General features: G+C 43.9%; 1 long non-coding RNA gene across 2 annotated transcripts; it reads right to left on the reverse strand.

Annotated features, from left to right (window-relative positions):
* Positions 1-6: 6 nt before the first annotated feature.
* Positions 7-4,321, reverse strand: LOC135247205 (uncharacterized). 2 transcript variants are annotated; one of them, XR_010328129.1, is made up of 5 exons: positions 4,204-4,321; positions 3,431-3,604; positions 1,809-1,970; positions 1,259-1,305; positions 7-1,032 (listed from the first exon to the last, which is right to left on the reverse strand). It is a non-coding gene; the product is annotated as an uncharacterized LOC135247205 (long non-coding RNA). The 2 variants fall into 2 exon arrangements; XR_010328128.1 differs by lacking the exon at positions 4,204-4,321 and having other exon boundaries at positions 3,431-3,675.
* Between the last annotated feature and the right edge of the window lie 17,055 nt (positions 4,322-21,376).

Consider the following 21,376-nt stretch of genomic DNA (forward strand, 5'->3'; position numbering starts at 1 on the left):
AGAGAGAGAGTGTGTGTGCATATGGTTATGAGCGTGTGTACGTATGCATGCATGTGTGTGTGTGTGCGAGTGCACTGGTGAATGTGTGTGTTTGTGTGTGCGAGAGATTGTGTGTGTCCGTGTGTAGGTGTGTGTGTGCATGTGTGTGATTGGGGGTGTGTGTGTGAGTTTGTGTGTATGTGTATATGAGTGTGTGTGGTGTGTGTGTGAGTGGGTATGTGAATGTGGTGTGTGTGTGTGTGTACGTGAGTGTGTGTGTTTGTGCGAGTGTGCATGCATGTGAGTGTGTATGCGCACATGTGTGTGTGTATGCGTGTGTGTGTGCACGTGCATGTTTGTGTGTGTGTGTGTGTGTATGTGTGAGTGTGTGTGTGTGTGTGTGTGTCGCTACTCCAGTTAGCAGAGGGACACTGAGGAGTCACACACATAAAATCCAGCACAGAGGGGTGTGTGTTGAGTGAAGTGTGTGTGGAATCTGTGCAGGAGGGTCAGTGTGTCAGAGTCAGAGATGCTGTAGAAGGACAGAGTGCCGGCCGGACGGTCCACACACACTCCTACCCTGTACACACACACACCTCTAAGATCATCATCATCATCACACACTCCTGCTCTGCGGTAGGGGGAGGGGGGGGGCAGGTATGCGTGTTCGGTTACAATTGTGCCAGACAGAGTAACTGAGTTTATCAGAGTAACTGAGTTTATCAGAGTCTCTGAGTTTATCACACACCAGACTCCATGAGTTTTTATTGTATCCAAACACACAGTCAAAATCCCCTCCTTTCCTGCTGATTCCTTTATATGTCACTGCTATAGAAACCCCTCCCCCCTCAGACACACTGAACTCAGCCTCCCAGTAACAGTGCTCGCACACACTCTCTCTGCACACAACCTGGGGCAGAGACACAAATCTCTCTGGATGATCAGGATATGGCTGCTTCTCTCTCCTCGGTGTGTGTGTCACCCTCCTGTTCCCCTCAGACAGAGACAGCTCTCTGTGGGCTGTGTTTGGATCCAGTGTGAGCTGACAGTCGTCTGCACACCAGAGACATTAATGAGATTAATTATCATTATTAATATTCACCTCATTATGTGTGTGAGAGAGAGAGAGCTGTGATAGTACCTGTGTGTGTGTGTTTGTGTACATGTGTGATTCTGTTTGTGTGTTTATGTGTGTAAGAGAAAAGTCTCTCTCTCACGCACACACACACACAGCAGAGTGTGTACCCATGGAAAGTGTTCTGTGTCGATACACACTCACATTTCCTGAGTCCTGGTTTGGTCCTGTTCTCTCCTCCATGGTCCACACTGTAAGAACAGCAGAACAGAATTATACATTTTAACCATCCTTTATTTCCACTCTCAACACACCAATGACATCACATAAATAAAAACAAAGACACTATAAAACACAAAACCAAGATCATATGAAAAACACACAAATATGTCACAAAGGAAACTTATTCCATTCCCTCACTCTATTCCATGTGCAAAAATAGCTCCCCTCCCTCCACTGAACATAAAACACCCTTATAACACACACACTCTGAAACACACTCAAGATCTCCATTGCTTTGTAATACTGAAACTCCACCATCACTGCGTCCCTGATCAAACCCCTAAATACAACAACCACATCTTATTTACTGAAGTGCAGCAATCCCCTGCAGCACCCTCCACTGGAGATCCCCAACCCACTTGAGTAACGCTGGTTTGAACAGTGCCCTCCATGCCCCCCCCCCCCCCAACTCCGTTTTTGTGTGTGTGTGTGTGTGTGTAAGAGGTGCAGTGTGGAAACTCTCTGTACTTACAGCAGTGTGAGTGTGTCCAGTTTAGCAGCAGACAGCGCTCTCACTCCTGAATCTCCTGGGTGATTGTATCTCAGGTCCAGCTCTCTCAGGTGTGAGGGGTTTGAACACAGAGCTGAAGCCAGAGAATCACAGCCTCTCTGTGTGACTCTACAGCCTGACAGCCTGCAGAGAGAAGGACACACACACACCTTACACACATTAATATAAACTAACAGGGCTGTGTGTGTCCAACACATAGCAGTGTGTTACACACCTTACAGCACATTAATATAAACTAACAGGGCTGTGTGTGTCAAACACATAGCAGTGTGTTACACAACTTGCACACATTAATATAAACTAACAGGGCTGTGTGTGTCAAACACATAGCAGTGTGTTACACACCTTACACACATTAATATAAACTAACAGGGCTGTGTGTGTCAAACACATAGCAGTGTGTTACACACCTTACACACATTAATATAAACTAACAGGGCTGTGTGTCAAACACATAGCAGTGTGTTACACACCTTACAAACATTAATATAAACTAACAGGGCTGTGTGTGTCAAACATATAGCAGTGTGTTACACACCTTACACACATTAATATAAACTAACAGGGCTGTGTGTCAAACACATAGCAGTGTGTTACACACCTTACACACATTAATTGTCTTCAACCTTCCCAAGTTCTCCCCTGCTGAGGTCACTCCACTGGCTACCAGTCACTGCAGGTTCAAAGTCCTGACCCTCACCTACACTGCAGCCAACAGGACGGCCCCCGTCTACTTACAGCACATGATTAAATCCTATACGCCCACTTGACCACTGCCTTGCACCCCCTGCCATCCGGGTAAAGGGTTCAATCTTGTCTCTACCACGGAGCTTCTCCACCCTAGCTCCACCCTAGCCAGTGGTGGAACGAACTCCCTGTTCCTCTACGAACCTCTCCCTCACTACCCATCTTCCGCCGTGGTCTGAAGATGCATCTCTTCAGACTATACCTGGACTAACTATCACCCACTCTGTAGATCATTTCCTATCATTTAAATCCCCCTATTTCTACACATGTACCTCCTGTGCCACCATGTTACATGTACCTCCACCATCACTTATTGTGCCCAGTATCATTGTCTAGATGTTGCTTGTAATGCCTCCTAGTTTTGACTTAGCATAGTTAGGTCAGGGTAATGTTCACTGTGTGAACTGGACTTAATGTGTTCATGGCTATGAATAACTGCAAAATATTGTACCTTATCGGACCTGTGTTTTTGTAGTTGTTCCAATTACCTTTTGTATGCACTTATTGTACGTCACTTTGGATAAAAGCGTCTGGCAATAATGTAATGTAACATAATATAAACTAACAGGCTGGGTGTGGTTAAACTAAAATAACATGAATGTGGAATGAGTCATTATCAAACACATTTGAGTTTACACCCCACTACAGTTCAGTAAACAGGACTAATTCATTTTCTTCATTCATTTGTATAGTCAAATTCTACCAAGAGGAAGAACAGGAACATGCTGTTTCAGTTCTGTGCAGTGTCTGTTTTCACATTAGAAACATTGACATCAGTTTTGTATTTAGTCACACTGTAGCCCTAATTTATTGAAGGGGTTTGTGTTTGTACTCACCCCATTCTATGCAGTTTACAGTGTGGGTCCTCCAGTCCAGCAGAGAGCGCTCTCACTCCTGAATCCTGCAGCTCGTTGTCTCTGAGCTCCAGATCTCTCAGCTCTGAGTGAGGAGAATGCAGGACTGAGGCCAGAACATCACAGCAGCCCTCTGTGAGATTACAGCAACCCAGCCTGTGGAGAGACCACACACACACAAACACGCACGCACGCACACAAACACACGCACAAATTCTTTGTGACATTGTTCACCTTGACAGTTGATACATATATGTACCTACGCATTCCTGAGATGTACACACAAAAACAGAGAGGGGGGGTGTGTAAATTAAGTTCATAAAGTATTCTGACTAATCCACAATAGTCTAAGGCAATTACTGGGCTCTAATAACCCTTTCTATGTGATTAACTTATCTGATTTGCAAACATATTCATTTAATCTGCAAACACAAAAAACAGCATTTTTGTGGTGCACTTTACCTCACCTGACATGTTCTTCAGTTCATAAACATCTATACATTTCAAAGACGCTGAATATTCATCACTATGAATAGATAAATATAACTTTTAATGTACTCGTATAACCCATTAGCTAAATACATTACTGTCATCATGATAATATTTTCCTCCTAACCTTGTAGTTATCAAGTTATCAAACAATTTAAGTTTAACAAATTATACAGTCTGTCAGGGTTTTTGACATTAATTTTAAAATATTCAGCAAGGTGAAATGAAACCGCATTCGATACAAAATTGCGCTCTTCCTTATTTACCTCTCGCCAAAGTAAGGTGACGGTAACCATGACGACGCTGTTTAAAATGTGGCCGTTAGGAGGGTCGGTTGGTTACCATGGTGATGCCAGCTCGCACTGAGCTGTTTACTGTTACCTCAGCTAGTTCATTCTTTGAAAATACAGAACTACAGTTACATAACACAATTATTTGATAATAACTATTAACAACTGCAAATATAATTTGTTTACCATTTACATCAAACAACATGACCCTCAAGTTGACACTTGTTGCTGTTGTTCTAAGTTCAGCTTTCGCTTTGACTCACACAGTCACAGGCACGAGTTAGCTAGCTAGCCATCCCAACCTACCTTAACGTTACTTCATGACCCAACCTAGCTAGCGGACCCAGTGAGGAACTAAGCAGCTAACTGTCACAGACAACTTAAATATATACACCAGTATATAAAATAACATGAAGGTTTAATGGTAAATAGTAAATGGACTGCATTTATATAGCGCTTTTATCCAAAGCGCTTTACAATTGATGCCTCTCATTCGCCAGAGCAGTTAGGAGTTAGGTGTCTTGCTCAAGGACACTTCGACATGCCCAGGGCGGGGTTTGAACCGGCAACCCTCCAACTGCCAGACAATCAGTCTTACCTCCTGAGCTATGTCTAACCAGTCATGATATTATTGGTCAGACCTGCGATATTGTACCTGCTAACAGCTGAAGCAGTGCCGGAGCCGTGTACGAGCGGTGCTACACTTCAGTTCTTCTGGCACGATCTTACAGCTACGCAACAAAGGCATCAACTGGAATTACACTGCATCGCCATCTAGTGGCTGTATGAAAACAGCACAACTGATTACTGCCACTAACTTTTATTGCTGGTAGGCGCTAGATTTTTAAAAATGTGGTGTCTTTTGAAACTTCCACACATTGCACCTATGTTCTCCATGTCTTTACGCTATAATCCATCCAATCATTTTATTCTCGCACGCTTTTGCGAATATAATAGGTTAATTACTGCGTTACATTTAATTATTATTGTAACAATGATAATAATAATGAAAATAAAAGCCTGATGTATCAGGTCATTTTCTTTTAAAACCACTTATCAACATGTTTGGTAGCCCTTGTGGAGTAATATAAACTGCACAAGAAATGTAATAAGTGGGGGCATTTGAAGATTATTAGAATACTTATCTAAGAAATACTCCTGTAAATGATTTTATTCTTTAGATGATAGGAGCTAGAGCCAGAATATTGAGCTCTGAATCAGACTATTCCACACAGCATGACAGTTTACAAAGGTATAATATCCAGGCTATGACTTGGGACTGGAACCACAGAAAAGTGACGAAACTAAACGATGTAATACTGCATCTAAACAGCAGCTCACATGTTGTTCAGATGGACACTCTCCCACCAAGATGTACACATATACCGTGCCGGTTAGTTAATGCCCGGCTTTACCAGCAGAATAAAATATCATTTTATTCACAATCCTTTCAGAAACACCACAATCCTGAAAATTAAGCATCCTGCTAGACTGAACTCTGACAGTTCTATAGATGTAATTCTGACCCAAATGGGCCCCTTTCCTATACTGTAAGCTCTCTGAATTGGGGCAATGGGCTTATCTACCTTTTCTATGATCTTTTCTCTGGGCTTAAGCCTCCCATCCCATACTAGACGTGCAGCTGCCACCTTTCAGAGTGGACAGCGAGTTAGTTTTCAGTGCTGTAGGATGTTTGGCCACCACCAAAAGTAAAGCCAACACACATTTTTCATGTGTGGACAGTCAATTTGCTCACCGGCCCAGCCTGCAGAACCATGGACAGCACCATAGGGACAGGGCTGAGTTTCAGCACCTCCACTCCGCACTCAGACCTGGACAGCGCCGGAGGGACAGGGCTGAGTTTCAGCACCTCCACTCCACACTCAGACTTGGTTATTGCCAACTCTCATATTTTGTCATATGATAAAGTACTCTTTCTCTTACAGCGCATCCAAAGTACGTGGCTTACGTATACACTGACTGAAGTATGCATCTCTGCTCGAACAAATCACTGCATTGGTGCCATAAATAAACTTCTCTTTCATCATCTTGTGTTTGAAAGCCAACTCTAGGGAACGACATCTGTCCAGACCTCCATAGAAGCATCCAGTTGCACCAAGTGTGGCTCTGACAGACAGTAGCGTGTCCAATGCGAAAGTCATTTACTCTCAAACACAAGAGAGCGGCTCCCATGTTTAAGAGGAATAAATTCTTTCCTTCTTACAAAAAGGGGGAAATACGTGTGTTTCCCAGATATCGCACCCAAAATAGTTTTTATTTTCATTATTTCCAGCTCCCAAAGAAGGACGGTTCTCAACTTCCTTTCTTGGATCTCAGTGTTAAACAAACATTTGAGGCAATATAATTTCAAAATGTTAACATACAGCACTCTTTCACGTTCAATATATCAGAACGACTGGAAACTTTTGTGCAATTCTTTTAATCAATCATCGGCACTCAATAATTGATTAATAATGATTATCTGATTAGAGTAAAATCTACTCCATGGCCTATAAAAAGAATGACTTAGAATATGCTTAGCTTAATACTTAAGCATTTTTGTTAAGGAGTATGAGCATGTCTGTGTGCTTTGGGGTCAGTCTGGTGTGCAGTCTGCTGAAGGTGAGACCAGCAGCTGAGAATACGCGCTCAGATGGCACTGATGTTCCAGGAATGGACCAATAACGTTTCACTAACGCTGCCAGTCAAGGGAACCGTGACTCTCTAATTTAACATTTCAGAAACGTCTCTTTAATTTGAAATCTAATCACCAACGTTAGGTTTAATCTACAGAAATTCATCAATCAACATTCTTATTAAGAATGAATGCTTAACTGATTAACATAACATCCCAGTTTCACATCAGTAAATCTGAAAGATGCCTTCTTCCACGTAGGCATGTATCCCCCTCACACAAAATTCCTCCGCTTTGCCCATCGCGGTGTTTGCTACAAATACACAGTTCCACCCTTCGGCCTTTCCCTGAGTCCACGGGTGTTCTGTATTTGTGTAGAGGCGGGTCTGGCTCCATCGAGACTAATGAGGATCAGAATACTGACTTATACAGACGATTGGCTGATTGTTGCCAATTCAAAACCCAGAGTTGTGCAGGACACTCAGTGAGGTCTGACACATCTGTTGTCTCTTGGTTTCAGTGCAATCTCTCCCCATCCTGGAGCGTAACGTTCTTGGGAGCGGATTTATACTCTGTATCCATGTGAACTTGTCTATCAGCAGACTGCATTTTTATCTCTCAGAGTATGTCTCTCTCAGTTCAAACCAGACTCAAGAGTGCAGTATCACACATGCCTCAGACTACAGGGGCTGATGGTGTCAGCCTCCCAGGTTTTGCCACTGGTGCTGTTAAGAATGAGGGGCTTTATGAGGTGGATTTCATCCCTCCACCACAGCCTCCAGCAACGATCTCCATCGCCGTCTCACGGTGACACACAAGCGCTATGCAACTCTGCGTCACTGGGAAAACACAGACTTTTACACTCAGGGAACCCCTCTCAGGATCGTTCTCATGAGGAAAGACATGAGGACACACACATCCCTCTCTGGGGTGGGGGGTCTCAGGAGGGTCACATGGTGAATCAATTTTCTTTTAGCTATTACCTATATGGACAGCTCTCAGATATTTTCTTCCCTGTCTAAGGGGACATCATGTGCTCGTACGCTGCGATAATGACTACGGTAGCATATGTCAATCACCAAGGTGGCATGCACTCCCTCCAGCTCCATGGTCTAGCCCACAGACTGTTGGTCTGGAGCAGCCGTCACTTTCTGTGGTCACGCGTGACCCATGTTGCTTTAGGCTTGCTCCTGTGGGGGTCTAGGCCAGGGTTGTCTGTGAAGCGTATTGTGACAATTGCTGTGAAATATGCTATACAAATAAAATTTGATTGATTGATGTTCCAGGAAATCTGAACACAAGCGCTGATCTGCTGACAAGGAGAAACCCACTGTACGGGGAATGGTGTCTCCATCTCCAGACTCTGGAAATGTTACTGCAGTGATTATCCCTCTCCTTTATGTACAGCCATGCGCGCTCCCGCTATGCACGGACCTCCTGTCTCAGGTGAACGGGGAAATACACCACCCCTGCCCCGAGCGAGTAGCTCTATGGGCTTGGCCCGTGAGAGGCATAACCTCAACGCATTAGGGCTTCCTCTCGCATGACTGCAACCATCCAGAGCACGAGAGCGCCCTCTACCAGGTCATTTTATGACAATAAGTGTCGGGTGTTTTAAAGATGGTGTGCCTCTCGTCAGTCAGTGCCTTACCAGTGTTCAGTTACTGATAGACTGTGCTTTTTACAGAACCTTATAGATAAAGAGAAATCCTTTTCTACCATTAAGATCTACCTGGCAGCTCTCTCTGCTTGTCATTTTGGGTTCAGAGACTATGCAGTGGGGCAGCACCCCCTCATTCACAGGTTCATGAAGGGGCCTCACTGTTCTCTGCCTGTTGCTAAAAAGCTTGAGATTTATCACAGGTGCTGAAGGCTTGGTCTGTAAGGCCATTTGAGCTTATAAATTAGATTAAAATTGTTGTCTCTCCAGACAGTGTTGATGCTTCCACTACGAAACTTCTAGAACATATATACCGAGTAAAAAGTTCTTACCCAGCCTGTTCAGCTACACACGAAACACAGAGTATGCGCAGTGTGGGAAGTCGATTACAATCTTCCCAGATTGCTCTGTCCCTTCTCCTTAAATGTCCAAACAGAGGTCAGAAATTTCAGAACTGCTTAGTCAGCAGTCAAATTGGAATTTTGATTACCTTTTCCAGATGTCCTTCTGAGAGAATATTTTACCAATGCGGGTTTTTCGCCGAAGTTATTGAATAGATATGAAAACTATGTCCGCTGTTTTGAATAGATATGAAATCTATGTCCGCTGTTTATGAAATTATGCGCTTCAAACAAGACCAAATATGACACAGTCTGACTTGATACTGTCACTCTTTGTCATGAAACCTCCCCTTTTCACAGTTCTACTAATCAAATTAATAGTTAAAACCCAATCAGATCCCTGAATTCTGATTGGAGCAATACCCACAATATACACCTTAAACCTAAGTTAGGTAAAGTATGTGTATTAATATAGATATTACATTTGTTCAGTATATTGTAATGATGTTACTCTAATACAACATATTTCATCAGACAAAACAATATCTTAATGATCACATAATGCAGAGTATTTGAATAAAATGTCCGGTTTCCTTTATACAGTGCTTCTGGAAAGACAAATGTATTTTTCCAGCTCAGTGCATGGTTTCTGTATGAGATTCCTTGTTTGGAGGAAAGGAAAAAGGAAGGAGGTGTCCCGACTCACTTTTTCCTCATGAGGGTAATGTTTCGCTGTCTACAAGTAATGTCCAGTTGTGGCCGGAGAGTGACCTCTGCAAACAGATGGTTCTTGTCCTGACAAAGGCGCCCTGGAGTTCAGGAGGTCGAAATCCATCTTGCAGGATACAGCAGCCTCCGCCTAATGGTTTTATGACCTGCCATAAAGGAAATTCCTCCCATACTGGCGTGGTTTCTCAGACCCAGTTCCCATGCCTTTATGTTAAAGATTTCCCCAGGTGTCCAGTCTTTCAGTCTGCCTTACAGCTCTGTAAGGCCGTTTGGGCTATACATGAAATTTAAAACTGTTGTCTCTCCAGACAGCGTTGCTGCTTGCACTAGCCTCAGATAAGTGAGTCAGTGACCTCCATGCGCTCTCAGTGCATCTCTCATGCACAATATTCTCCCCTAAAATGGATACGGATTTTCCTAAGCCCAATCCAGCCGTTATGCATCAAGCTTCCCAGCTTTCACATGTGAGGTGTTGGAGCTTGCCGCTTTTCACCCACCACCTTTCTCCTCTGAAGAGGAGCATAGGCTGCATATGCTGTGTCCTGTGTGTGTTCTCCACACGCACATTCTACAAGGGGCATGGCTGCACCGTGGGCCCTATTCCATGGGGTCTCCTCACAGGAAATTTATTCAGCGGCAGGCTGGGTTTCTCCAGATACTTTAGCGAGGTTCTACCGCCTGAATGTCACCAGGAGGCCAGTAGCCCACTCAGTTCTGGGGGTGAGCTCTGTGTGAGGTGAACACATCTCCCATCATCTGCTATGGGTTTTAGTACTTCACATTGTTCCTGGGCCCTGGCTATAGCTTTGGGCATTGGAATGTCTTTAGTACTGCCCTACACAAGATGTGCCAGACACCACCCTCCCCATTTACACACACCAACACACACTCTGCAACAACTTCCCACTGTTAGCGACAGATGGCCACATATAGAGTTCAATCATTGTAAGGCAACACAACACCCGCAGATCAAATGGGTGGTCCCCGGGGAGTCTGGTGCAATGTTTATTCCTTCCTGAGAATGTTCTCATTTGGCAATAATCACTGACCAGAATAGTTAAGTCCTCACTTGTGGCTGTCTCGTTGAGATTCAGACGGAGTGCTTGTTGAGGCACCGTGGTGAGCCTCCCTTTGTGCATCATAATAAAACCTTTTCAACTGGAAAGTGGTCATCAGTGTGTTACTTCATTGGTCCCAACATGGTTCCACAAAAGGAGAAGATTGCCAACAGACTTCATTCCCAAGACCTGACAGCGTCTCAACGAACAAAATATAACATAACAACATAACATAACATAACATACGCTGAGAAGAGGCCATTCAGCCCAACAATACTTGCCAATTTCAAACTAAATTGTACCTATTGCTCTGATTACCTACAGACTAGACAGAATCTAACACTGTATCAAGCCTAGTCTTAAAAATCCCCTGAGTTTCTGCCCCTACTACATGACCTGGCAGGCCATTCCACACAGTGACTGATATTTAGCTAATTTCTATTTGTGGCCCCTCGTTCTACATACAGAACTCAAGGAGATTATCTGTACGGTCTAGGAGATCTCCTACCTGCTGAGGAGGAGACACCAAGACCACAACTTAAAAACGCTTTAAGTGGCTCCGGACAACTAGCAGCAGAAACTGGGGAGGCACTTTAAACTAGAAAAATAAGGCACTTTAAATTAACTAATATTAAGTGTTTAAATAAGAATGACCAGGTGCAGAATTAATTGGGTTAAATGAACTAACTTATCTTTTACTAAATAGCGATTACTAAATAGCAATAACTGAAGGAACCCATGTACTAGTTAATATTTTATTCATATATCTCAGGGCAAAATAAAACCAAAATTCATCCAGAACCAGATTATAATAAACTACTGCTAACATTAGCACATAACAATAAAGGCAAACTATCTAACAACAGCTATATTTTGCACCTGGGAAAGCGAACAACCAAAAACCTCCTGTCGGCAAGACATGTCCACACAATAAAGCCCCAAACTAAGGGGATTTTGCGTTTTCTCCTTCTTCTTCTTCTTCTTCTTCTTCTTCTCTTTCTTCTTCTTCTTCTTCTTCTTCTTCTCATTCTTATTTTTCCTGCATCCTATCCCACTAACAACATGTCTCCCCATTGGACATTTCACTGACACCAGCCAAATCTGCACCTACACGACCCAATCAAAAACTTGCATACACACGCAAAATACCCATACCTTTTTATTCTGAAACATTACCAGTTTAAACAGCTAGTCCATCTGTGGCCTAATGGGCAAGGTTACAGTCTCGGGAACAGAGGGTCGTACGTTCAAGCCCAGCTAGGTACATGTTTCTTTGACCTGCTTTTACCCTCACTAATAATTGTCTACTACTTCTCAATTATTGCTTTTGCACCATATCTACCCGCCATTCACCGAACGTATGCACTGCAATATGACGTACCGTCTGCACGTTCAATTATTAACCGGCTACAATATTGCAAAGCGATATGGATTCAACGGGAGCTCTTCTGTGCTTACTCGGCTGTGCTCTTCTTTAAAACCACGGACAGGTTTGCTAATGATACTTCACGCATTGCATAGCTATGTCATGGTGCTGCACTAACAAAGTCACAGACTGGTAAACCTCCGGTTGAACGATTGAATCTCGCCCTCAGGCAGATAATTTCCTCTTTTACACTAACGTTCTCTTACGCTTATATTTGCTTTACCAAAACTCACTTACGGCCACCCATATGCATTTCATGACGGCAAATGTATTCCTTTTATTGAAAAGTTACACCAGTTCACCGCTATGCCATTTCTATTAACTATATTTCTTCACTTGGCTACCGTACAAAACCTTCTTATCAGCAAACGCCACGTTTCTACATTCATGTTACCTCGCCCTGTTCTCTATCTAGCCACACACAAACAATTACTACGTGTACGTTCTGCAACTCCCCATTAAAACATTACATTTAAAATCATGACTCACTCATAATTATAACTACTAGTACTGAACATAAGAAAAGCACATCAGTGTAATAGACTTCACACGTTACTTAACCCTCCACTTTAACAACTGATGTTTTATAGCGACTGTTATCGCTATAAAAATATATACTATTTGATAAGGAAACTAAGCTCGCTATGGTCACTTCTTTTACTTCGCACTATAGTCTGTGATCATGTCGACCTTCACCTACATGTCCATTCTGCTAAAAACATATTGTTTCAACTACGCAATTTCATCATTTCATCCTAATTTCTCTCACACTGTTGTTATTTTCTCATATGCAAAGCCTGCTGGGACATATGCGTCTGCTCCTATTCTCCACTATCAACTTTTCCAGTTCTAGCTTAGCAAAACAGCGAAGAGGATTCCCACCTGCAGATAAGCCTATCAAAATGCCTTATAAACCTTACAAACACTAAAAGTGCATCTCCACGAAATAACAGACAACGGAGCAGGACAGCAGGGTACACAAGTTGCGACCTAGGGAGCTCTAATTCTACGGGCTTGCTGATTTTTTTGTCAATCAAGGCTCGTTGGATGGCAGTCAAATTCGTGAGTACATACACTGGCCATATTTCACCTGCGTTTCTGATGCGTTTACGCTTACGCCACCGCACCCTTTGTCACAGCCACTGTTTTACATATATAGCAAACCGAAACTGCTACACGTTTTATCACTGTACAATTTCACACAAGGATAGCCATAATCCACAACCGTTTCTTACAGGGTCACTTCGCAAGTGACTTGAAAGAATTGAGGAAATATTGGGCAGCATTGCTTTGAAATACATCTTACGTAATTTCAGTGAGGCAAGATAGCCTATATTGTTTGTAGTACCATAACTTGGCGTCATTTTGATATCAATACTTTTGAGTAACTTGGCATTTTTGTACGTTGAAAACGTGTTTTTTTATGAGATTAGGTTATACATTGTAATGGTTTATTGAAAATTAACTGTCTAATCTACAGAAATTCATCAATCAACATTCTTATTAAGAATGAACACTTAACTGATTAACATAACATCCCAGTTTCACATCAATGAATCTGAAAGATGCCTTCTTCCACGTAGGCATTTATCCCCCTCACACAAAATTCCTCCGCTTCGCCCATCTGGGTGTTTGCTACAAATACACAGTTCTACTCTTCGGCCTTTCCCTGAGTCCACGGGTGTTCTGTATTTGTGTAGAGGCGGGTCTGGCTCCATCGAGACTGATGAGGATCAGAATACTGACTTATACAGACGATTGGCTGATTATTGCCAATTCAAAACCCAGAGTTGTGCAGGACAGTCAGTGAGTTCTGACACATCTGTTATCTCTTGGTTTCAGAGTAAACCTCCCCAAGAGCAATCTCTCCCCATCCTGGAGTAAAACGTTCTTGGGAGAGGATTTATACTCTGTATCCATGTGAACTTGTCTATCAGCAGACTGCATTTTAGCTCTCAGAGTATGTCTCTCTCAGTTCAAACCAGGCTCAAGAGTGCAGTATCACACATGCCTCAGACTACAGGAGCTGATGGTGTCAGCCTCTCAGGTTTTGCCACTGGGGCTGTTAAGAATGAGGGGCTTTATGAGGTGGATTTCATCCCTCCACCTCAGCCCTGTGCGCGATCTCCATCGCCGTCTCACGGTGACACACAAGCGCTATGCAACTCTGCGTCACTGGGAAAACACAGACTCTTACTGTACACTCAGGGAACCCCTCTCAGGATCGTTCTCATGAGGAAAGACATGAGGACACGCACATCCCTCTCTGGGATGGGGGGTCTCAGGAGGGTTACATGGTGAATCAATTTTCTTTCAGCTATTAACTATATGGACAGCTCTCAGATATTTTCTTCCCCGTCTAAGGCAACATCATGTGCTCGTACACTGCGATAATGACTCTCTGGGATGGGGGGTCTCAGGAGGGTTACATGGTGAATCAATTTTCTTTCAGCTATTAACTATATGGACAGCTCTCAGATATTTTCTTCCCCGTCTAAGGCAACATCATGTGCTCGTACACTGCGATAATGACTGCGGTAGCATATGTCAATCACCAAGGTGGCATGCGCTCCCTCCAGCTCCATGGTCTAGCCCACAGACTGTTGGTCTGGAGCAGCCATCACTTTCTGTGGTTACGCGTGACACATGTTGCTTTAGGCTTTAAACTCACTGTACGGGGAATGGTGTCTCCATCCCCAGATTGTGTAAATGCTATGGCAGAAATTTGGCCGTGCAGCTGTAGATCTCTTCAAAGGCATTTGCCCCCCTCACTCCCATCTCTCTCACTCCAGCCAGAGTGAGAGAGTAGACCTTCACACTGATCCTAATCGCACCCAGGTGGCAGACATTTCCTGTTTCACTGGGGTACAAATATGAGGTTGCATAAATGTAAAATCCCTTTGTCATCCATCACTATGGGCTAAGGGATCAGCTGAGCCCCTGTGCTGAGGCTGTCTCAGGACCCTCTGGTGCTGCACACTGCTAAGGGATCAGCTGAGCCCCTGTGCTGAGGCCGTCTCAGGACCCCCTGGTGCTGCACACTGCTAAGGGATCAGTGGGCAGGGAGTGGGGGAGCCCCGATACTCCCAGGGAGAGCAGGGCAGCAGTGCAGTACTGTATGACAGGGGAACATCTGCACGCTGTGTTTATACATTAAAATGCAGGAATAAGCAGTGAGCAGGCTGTTCGGACGCAGCAGCAGTCTATATTGTGATTAAAACTCAGACAGCAGTGTATTTACATGCACGTGTAACATGTTGCAGACAAAGATCACTCCATTTCAATATTGCATGTAAAACTCCAGGAAGCACTGTCGGACAACCGACATCCATCTATCATCCATCGATTATCTATACCCGCTTATCCAGGACAGGGTCGCGAGGGGTGCTGGAGTGCAGTGTGCATTGGGCCGGACAGGCTGCCAATATATTGCAGGACACAGACACCATGCACTCACACATTCATACCTATGGGCACTTTACTGTCTTCAATTAGCCTACCTGCATGTCTTTGGACTGTGGGAGGAAACCGGAGTACCCGGAGGAAACCCACATGGACACGGGGATAACATGCAAAATAAAGGCCATTCTCCAAAAAGAAAGGCCCAGGGCAGGGCTCGGTTTGCGGGAGGAAGAGAGAGCACGTACAGACCAGAGAAAAGGCTGAAAAGCGCTCGTATAATTTCATTTATTTTGTCTTTGTTATTTTAGTTAATTGTTTTTGCCCAGATCCCGTGAGGGTGATGAGCGAAGATTTTTCGTTTGTGTTTGTTTGTGATTACGCTCTCTTTCGCTACCTCAACAAAACATCAGAGATATCTGGAATTTCCAAATCTCTCTGTGTCCAGCTCTTCTGTCCCTATCAGGGTAGTCATGGTGTGACACTGGAGTTGAACCCAGAACCTTCTTGCTGTGAGGTGACAGTGCTACCAACTGCAACACCATGCCACCCTCAGACAAGTATTTTCAGTCAATGCCCTTGTTAAAATGTTCAGCACTCTGAATACTGAACACAAGCGGTATTGCGTGCAAGAACCTCTCCCTTAACCTACATATAAAATGTATTTTACATGATTTAATTTAACAATTATTATTGAAAATGACATTTATAAATTAAATAGACAATTATTTGATAGGCCAGTTGACAGTAACCAGGTAGAATCAAGTGACAAGCCAAAACAAATTATGTATCAGGTAAGAAGACTAAATAATTTTATTAAATAAGGAGTCAATTAAAATAGTGAATTGAAATGATACACTCTTGAAATCATGCACTTATTGAATGCAGGCTCACTACATCTAAGGTACAAAACAAAACAGAAGAAATTAAACAATATGCTAATTTGGGATTACCAGAAAAGAGAGAGAGACTGATAAGCCAGACCATACCAAAGTATTACCCTCTTCCTGTTTCAGTGCCATAGGAACAAAGGAAATGAGCTAAAACGCACAACCAAGAAACCACCACCAAAATAAAGACCAAATACAACACAACTTTTTTCCTGAGGTCATCATAAACACTTAACGCAGCATGGCTTGAGCATGTTTGCCCTGATTGAGAGATGCCGAGTTGAGGTGTGGAAAGTTGGGGGGTGGGCGGGGAGGCAGGCTCATTTAACACAAGGACTGGTCCATCTAAAAGCTGACAGTGTACTTATTACATTAAATTGACCTTATGTTCTTGAATGCAGGGCTGAATATTCATGAATTATTACCAAACTATTCATGAATTTAGTCCCTTTCTAAAAGGACCAAACAGGAATATAATAGGTAGTATAAGAGGTAATTCTGTTCAGCTATTGTATACCTATAAAAAGCATGGAAGTTTACTTCTTCTTCTTCTAACATAGACAAAGATTTTCCATTCAATGATTTCAATTAAATGCAACAAATTGCATTTAAACTTAAGATCAAACAGAACCGGACCTTTATTTGTCCTGTAGCCACACTGGGCCTCTGGCCTCGTAAATAGCTTTGTCTTCTGGTTTGTCTCTCCTGAGACAAACTCTGCAGGAGGTGGGACCCATAGATCGCCTGCCTAGATAAGGTTATCAGAGTGGCGTAAAGGATGTTTCCTTTAATGTTCATGGAGGGGAGGGTAGGTAGCAGTATTCAAGCCAATATTGTATCCAGTTCACTGTTTCTCTCTCTGAGGCCAATAATATAAACACTTGATATCTGACATAGTGTAGATAAGTTAATTGCTAATTTTGCCCTCCCACCCAACCACAGCGTCTGGCTTCAGTCAGTTTGTGGTCTGAAGAACAAAGCATCACTGCAGACCCGTCGCCCCGTCCCACAGGTGAACTCAGCAGCTCAGTGGTTGCGGTCTCGTCAGAGGCAGTTCGTGAAAATCAATAGGTATTGTGTAGCAAGACTCATGTGAGCACCCTGGGGCAATACAACAGGACCCTTTGTTCCTTTTTTTCTGTTTTGTTTCTTTCCTCCCAATTCATTGTTGAGCTCATTGAAAGTCAGCCATCTAGCAATAAGAATTGTGCAGCCACAGCTAATGCCAATGATGTTCAATTCAGTAAACTTTATTTATTCCCGAGGAGCAATTCATTTCTAGGCATATTGTCAATCAACATCAAAAACAGATGGGAGATAATATATTCAATGACCTGACGTCACATACAACTGAAATTCAAATAAACAAATTTTTAAAAAATGCAGTAAAAAAAGTGCAATAAAATGTTATGGAGTACATATGTAGGCCTGCATGTAAAAACACACACACGTACAAATTCACTTGTGCCATTCGGGCTCAGAGAGTGCAGGGGAGAGGTGATCAGGAATCAGCCTGATGTCCTCAGGCACAAACGTTACTCTCCGCCTGACCATCCGGCACCGGGGGCAGCAGTACCATTGACCCAGGGGTAAGCCCAACCAGATCGCTGAGAGCAACTAGCTTGTTCCAAGATGGCTGCACCCTCATGCAAAACAGGGAATTTTAACTTATTTTTCTGGCAAATATGGAGCATCGGTGTAGTTCTGGCAGGCCACGAGAGTCAAGCGCTCCGGCTGAATCAGCTGATGGCTCAGCTGAGTGAAGTTTGCCTATCACAGTACATTCACCTAACAGGGCCGTCTACTTAAACAGCCTCCCTCTACTCATTCGGCTGCTCCTCCTGGATGCAAGCTCACAGCCTAGGCACTATGAGGAAGTCTTGCTATTTATTTGCATTGCTCCTTACCTCTAAGCTCTATAGCTGCGGCAGGCAGGTGATCCATTTGGGGCCAGCCACGCAAAGCGTTGTTTAAGCGCCATACTCCAGATATTGAGGATACCGGTGCACTGTCGTCACTGCTAACTAGCCAGGGAGCTTCATTCAAGGAGCGCTGCTTTGCGGCGGCCGCCGCCCCTCCATGGAAGACGCCATGTTCAAGCCTGGAAGCTGCTGCCACGTCCATATCTGCTAGCTGCAGATTCTAGCCGGGTAATGTCATCAACCTTATTTAAATTCTGCTGAGCTCTGAGTCTAGCATAACATAATAATATGCAAACGCATAATATACACAGTGTTGCCAACTATTTTCTATGGAAAGTAGCTATGGCCTCCTCTAAAAGTCGCTAAATTGACAACACCGAATATACATATTAGATTGCGAGGATGTCTCACAGAGGGGCTGGTTTCACGAGTATCGCAAGTCTTATCGCAAGGTTCCAACATATGCGGGCACAAGTTAATGGCATGCTTATTGTTGAGTTTCTCACCATCAGAGTCAACGCTAGATGGTCTCACTGCTATAGAATCCCTGGCGTGAATGCTTTCGGCTACCTTCCGGAATGCAGTAGATTTGGGTCGTAGGCACATCCCTTAGTTGATCAGAGCGGGGCCTTCCAATCAATCGTTTTACGCAAATTTGTGATTTGTGCACGTAAATCTAAGCGGAAATGTCTGAATTCGGAAACGCCAAAGTTCTCACGCTTGGCTGAGATGGAAAAGTAGGCGTATCGATAAAGAATCTTTGTTCATTGTGAACGGCTAATGGATTATGGGCAGTTGCTACTACGCAGCTACTAGATAGCCCCCATGTCTCACACAGGCCTAGGCTATAGTTTGTGTATTTGTAGGCTAATGGCCTACTTCCTGGTGTAAACAGTTATTCCAGGAGGATTGGGCTGCAAGATGGCCAGTTAAGCTCTGGCTGTTATAGGTTTGGCAGATTGAACATGGGCGGCAGGTCGTGTTGCAAGAGCAGAAATGCAGAGTCGTCTAAATTGTTCAAAGCTGCATTCTACCCTTCACTGAATCGCTACACTACAAGGAGTGTTACACTGTTACCGGAAAGTAGGCTACAGCCAATATTGTAAAATGCAAACCAGCTTTCGGCTTTCAACTTCCACTGACCCACAATGTTAGAACGGCCTCGAGTTGACCGGATGAAGGGCCCTTCCGGTAGCTAAATGGCATTTCACATAGTCATCACTTCAGTCGGAGACTAACTACGGACTAACTAACTGGGGTTTGGCTGCTGGCCTCCCGGCCTTATCCACGCGGGCTGCGTGGTTGGCAGGAGAGCTGCAGAACAGAGCCATACCGCCAAACATCACTGTATTGCCTTTATTGTCAATAAAGATCTACTTTGATGACAGTGGTCCTGACAGAAACGGATTGATTTCACATTTGAATGCAGGGCTACATTTTTTTTAAGGTAAAAATCAGACAAAACAGAGTCACATGAACAAGTGTAACAACACTTAATATAATGGGGCGACATATCTCAGGAGGTAAGACCAATTGTCTGGCAGTCGGAGGGTTGCCGGTTCAAAGTGTCGAAGTGTCCTTGAGCAAGACACCTAACCCCTAACTGCTCTGGCGAATGAGAGGCATCAATTGTAAAGCGCTTTGGATAAAAGTGCTATATAAATGCAGTCCATGTACCATTTACCATAATAAAAATAGTTAATCTAATAACTTTGTCCTTCATGTAATAACTTTGTCCTCTTTACTGTAATAAATGCTGGTTAACCTGTTTGACCTTTACCAGTCTGGCTTTTGATTCGAGCACTCAACAGAGACTGTCCTCCTGGCTGTGACGGAGGCACTTGCCACTGCCTGATCCTACTAGAACTGTCTGAAGCATTCGACACGGTTGACCACAAACTACTCATCTCCACCTTGGCTGAGATGGCCATTTCTGGAACTGCCTTGTCTTGATTTGCTTCCTATCTTTCAGATAGGTCCTACCAGATCACCTGGATGGGGTCTGTCTCTGCACCTCATCCCCTTTTCACAGGAGGCCCACAGGGATCTGTACTGGGGCCTCTGCTGTTCTCCATTTACACCAAATCTCTTGGTTCGGTCATTCATTTACATGGCTTCTCTTATCACTGCTATGCTGATGATACACAACTCTTCTCTTTCCCTCCCTCTTCCATTACGGTTAATGAGAGAATATCTTCCAACCTGGCTGACATCTCAACTTGGTTGGCCAGCCATCACCTGAAGCTCAGCCTCAAAAAGACTGAGCTGCTGTTCATCCATCACAAGACCTCCCTACTGTGGGAACATTAATCACTGCTGGCGGCACCACAGTGACTGCCTCTCACTCCGCAAAGAGCCTGGGGGTGGTCCTGGATGACCAGCAGGACCTCAAGGAGCACGTCAAGGCAACATCATAGTCCGGCAGATTTCTCCTGTACAACATCAGGATGATTTGACCATACCTGACTATGCACTCCACCCAGCTACCTGTCCAGGTTATAGTGACCTCCCGTCTTGATTACTGCAACTCCCTCCTTGCAAACCCAGCAGCTTATGCCATACAGCCACTATAGATGATTCAGAATGCTGCTGTTTATCTTCAACCTTCCTATGTTCTCTCACATCACTCCCCTGCTGAGGTCACTCTACTGGCTACCGATCGCCGCCAGGATCAGGTTCAAAGTCCTGACCCTTGCCTGCACTGCAGCCAAAAGAACAGCTTCCGTCTACCTATAGGACACGATTCAATCCTACACGGCAGCTTGACCACTCCACTCTGCGGCAGCAGGGTGACTTGCACTCCCTCAGGGTCAATGGTTCTCCCTATGACAGATCTTCTCCACACTAGCTCTCCAGTATTGGAATGAACTCCCTGTTCCTCTACGAACCACTCAGGCATTGCCCATCTTCTGCCGTAGTCTGAAAACGCATCTCTTCAGTGTGTACCTGGACTAACTATCACTACCCATTCCATCACATTACATTACAGGCATTTAGCAGACGCTCTTATCCAGATCGATTTGGCATTTTACACATAGCATTTTACATTGTATCCATTTATACAGCTGGATATGTACTGAAGCAATTCA

Source organism: Anguilla rostrata, unplaced genomic scaffold (assembly GCF_018555375.3).
Source record: "Anguilla rostrata isolate EN2019 unplaced genomic scaffold, ASM1855537v3 scaf1141, whole genome shotgun sequence".
In the NCBI taxonomy this organism is placed as follows: domain Eukaryota; kingdom Metazoa; phylum Chordata; class Actinopteri; order Anguilliformes; family Anguillidae; genus Anguilla; species Anguilla rostrata.